General features: G+C 42.5%; 1 long non-coding RNA gene across 1 annotated transcript; it reads left to right on the top strand.

Annotated features, from left to right (window-relative positions):
* Nucleotides 1-1,504: 1,504 nt before the first annotated feature.
* On the top strand, nt 1,505-2,827 carry LOC134463169 (uncharacterized). Its single transcript, XR_010037660.1, has 3 exons — nt 1,505-1,744; nt 2,447-2,541; nt 2,691-2,827. It is a non-coding gene; the product is annotated as an uncharacterized LOC134463169 (long non-coding RNA).
* Nucleotides 2,828-3,487: the final 660 nt, after the last annotated feature.

Raw genomic sequence — 3,487 nt, 5'->3', positions numbered from 1 at the left:
AAAGCCACAACGTACATAAAAAAATGGCATTAGGATGAATATATGCATGTATTACACTAAAACTGATAACTCTATTGCATTTAAAACAGGTGAATATTTTTATTTTATCATTAATGGTATCAACATGGCATGTACAGTGCCATCATCAGTGATCTGGCTTTCGAGGTTGCAATCCTGTACCCCCTTTTCTTCCAGCCATTCACTACACCAATTTTGGAGTGAAATCACCTATATCTAGGCCATATTTGTGCACTTGAAGCATACTATTTCACTTACCAACTGGTGAAGTGAATGGCTGGTCCTCCAATTTGCATATAGCCTACCAATATGTTAGAATAGGCCCTAACAGGCCTCAGAAACTGCCAGGTTAAAAATCACAAACTGTGGAGTAGGTCCATGGATGTTATAGCATCAGAGGTTCATTTTGACCTCTCTAAACATGTATTACTGGCCATAATATTTCCAAAAGATCACACAAAAGGGTCCTTAATATTGAGAATGAATAGGCTGAAATTGAATATAGCTCATCTACTTGACAGAACAGCTATAGGCCTATCGCTACAATAGCCGCACAGTCTGGTATAGGCCTACTTATTTGTGACAGCAAGGAGTTATAAACCATGTTAATTTTTAATCATGATTAGGCCTATGGTTTTAGTAGGCCTATAGGCCCTAGGCCTAATTATTATTTAGTTTTTGGTTATGTTAAGGTTGGCTTATGCTTCGGCCTATGGACAAACAGAATGTTTCCTGCTAGGCTACCCTTAAAGACAGGATTATTTTACTATACTTGTAATGGTGTAATGGTCTCTATTTGCTAGATGCCAGTGATTGGCAACAGCCCACATGATAGGCTACAACTAAATTGGGACACTTCTCTGTTTGTTCATGAAAGGGCCTTCTCTGCCTGTGCACACCACTGGGCCAATGAATAAAGCTCTACTTTTGTTTGTTTCTTTGTTTTTACTTCACTTAAAATATATAGCAGGGTATATTTTATTGCCCATGTTTAATTTTTTTTCATATATCCACTGTAGGCTACTGACTTTGGGAAGTGAGCATGTTGCAGGATGACAAGCAGCCTCTCTGCTTTGCCATGCGTGGTGGTCAACTACCTCATCCAAAGATAGTCTGTTTACACAAGCCCCTTTCCATAATGTTGAAGGAAATAATCTTTTCTGTGCCAATGGAGTCAATTATAGACTAATAATCAATATCCATCAACTTAAGAAATACTGGTCTATTGGAAGAAAAATATCACAGAGTTAGTCGCCAGGCTGGTTTCACCTCGGAACAACCTCGGCATGTTTACCTGTGCACTTCACTCGAAAACAAGATACAAGAGTGGTTATTAGGCTATGTGAGTCAATTGTGAGCTACATCGCACAACACAATAAACAGTACAATGAGTACCAATTCGTTGATTATTCAATTCAAACGCGCACTGACAGAGATTTCGTTGTGGTGCAAGGAGAGGGTAACCTAACTGTAGGCAACCCTCCCACACAGCAGAGGACTCCGATGCGGAGCCGCGTTCAAGTCACCACATCCGTGTCACTGTCACATTCCTTTGGGTTCCACTTGGTGGATCAGGGTCGCCACCGTGCGCCGCCCCAAATTCTACCGTCAAAACGCGGACCATAATCGCATCCATATCTGATTCACAAACGCGGACGCGCTGTAAAATCTAACGGACGTTGGTACAGTTTTTGTTGGGGCAGACACGACCGAACAGCGCTCTCCAGTAAGTATTGATTTATTTATATTAGGTGATACACAAAGGTACAAAAAGTATATCTGAAGCTTTTATACTATCAATGCTTATTGATATTTCGTAGGATTTTGTTTTATGACTTTAAAAGTGTAAGTTAACCCTGTTGTTTTCAAAACGAGACAGCTAGTTCATTCATTCAAAGACATGGAGAACTACATTGGCTATTGTAGTATTTCCTAAATGCTGTTAAAATATGATGCCATCCGATACATGGAGGAAGTGCAGTTGAATAAAAATTATCAACATTGTGCCCATTTTAACAGCCTTGTTTACGTTAGCTTGCTAGCCAGCTAGCAAACCGGTTGACTGAAGCAAACTTGTGTAAAGTTAAACGTAGGTCTAAGTGTTCAAATACTCCTATGAAACGGCTATATTGGTCTGAATTTGGCTCATGGTACACTTTTACACGGATTGGTGATGCTCTCAACAGGTTTGGCACCAACTGTGTTTTTAACGGTACAAATCCTAAAGCGGTGGCATCATGTTCTCCTCACGTTAACGAAATCCAGGCTAATTATTTATTAGCAATTAATGGATGGCCATGAACTGCGCCCTCGTCCCATATGCTGTCCATCATTGGTGAATGAATGAAGTAGCTGGGCTCATAGTTTGATACAGGTGTCCGTGGTTGGGCTACAAATATCTGAATTTGTCCTTATTCTTGTGCAACAGTAAACAGGTGGAATTACCTCTCGGACAGGGCTAGCCAGCTGTAATCCACCCTGCTACGGTGATGCCCGCCTGCCTCCCGGCTTTTACGACCAAGAGTAAGTACATCTTATAATATTCAACATCATTACTGTCACGGGATAGAGATGTGAAAGAGCGTTGTCCATTCCATATGCAATGCAATGTCTGATTGCCATCTTACGAAATTTAAATGAAAGCTCTAAGTTTAGCTCTGTTGCCTTTTCAGATCGGAGCGCTGATGTGATGTTTCCCCGTCGACTGATGAGGCATCAGGGAAGGAAGAGAAGGCAGCCACGACACGCGATTGTTCAACATGACAGTGAGACAGAAAAATAATGTCAAGATAAATAAAACATCATGATGAGTGAAGTTCTTAGTCAGGTTGTGTTTTTTTCGGGTTCTTATTTAAACGGTGTCTAGGCCAGGTCTGTGTTATCAGAATTAAATCTAAATGCTGTTTGAAACGGTTAACTGGTTTAGTGTCGTTTATTGGGATTATAGCATAATAAGAAAGTAACTTTATGAGCACGGATCCAAAATGGTCCCGGCCCGGAACATCTATGAGTCCGGAATGGGTCCGTAACTGATAAAAAGTAGTGGAACCGTGACGGATGCAATAAGTGGACACGGAATGAGTCCGCATCGGATGTCGCGCCTCCGAACCGGGCTCACTGCGGAGGTACGCTTCTGCACGCGGATCCGTTGCGGGTGACAAACGGGTCCCTTTTGAGTCCGCACCACGCCTCCGCGTCGGATGATAGGCGGCGTGCAAGTGGACGCCGATACGGCCCCGTTTACCGGATCCGTTCCGGAGGATGGCCTCCGGACGGTGGACTCCGGGGCGGATCCATTACGGTGTACTTTTGCTGTGTGGGATTGCAAACGCGAGCCCAACGAATGCCGACAGCGTACCGAATAATTCACTTTAAAACATATATTGTCGTTTGCTTTATTGTTTCTACGTGCTTTCTGTTACATGTAAGCACGGGCTCTTGTAATTCCAATTCGTCTTGAAGAAGTGGA

This window comes from Engraulis encrasicolus, chromosome 14 (genome assembly GCF_034702125.1).
Source record: "Engraulis encrasicolus isolate BLACKSEA-1 chromosome 14, IST_EnEncr_1.0, whole genome shotgun sequence".
NCBI lineage: Eukaryota > Metazoa > Chordata > Actinopteri > Clupeiformes > Engraulidae > Engraulis > Engraulis encrasicolus.
The sequence above is the reverse complement of the archived record's forward strand: the minus strand, read 5'-3'. Positions and strand labels throughout refer to the sequence as shown.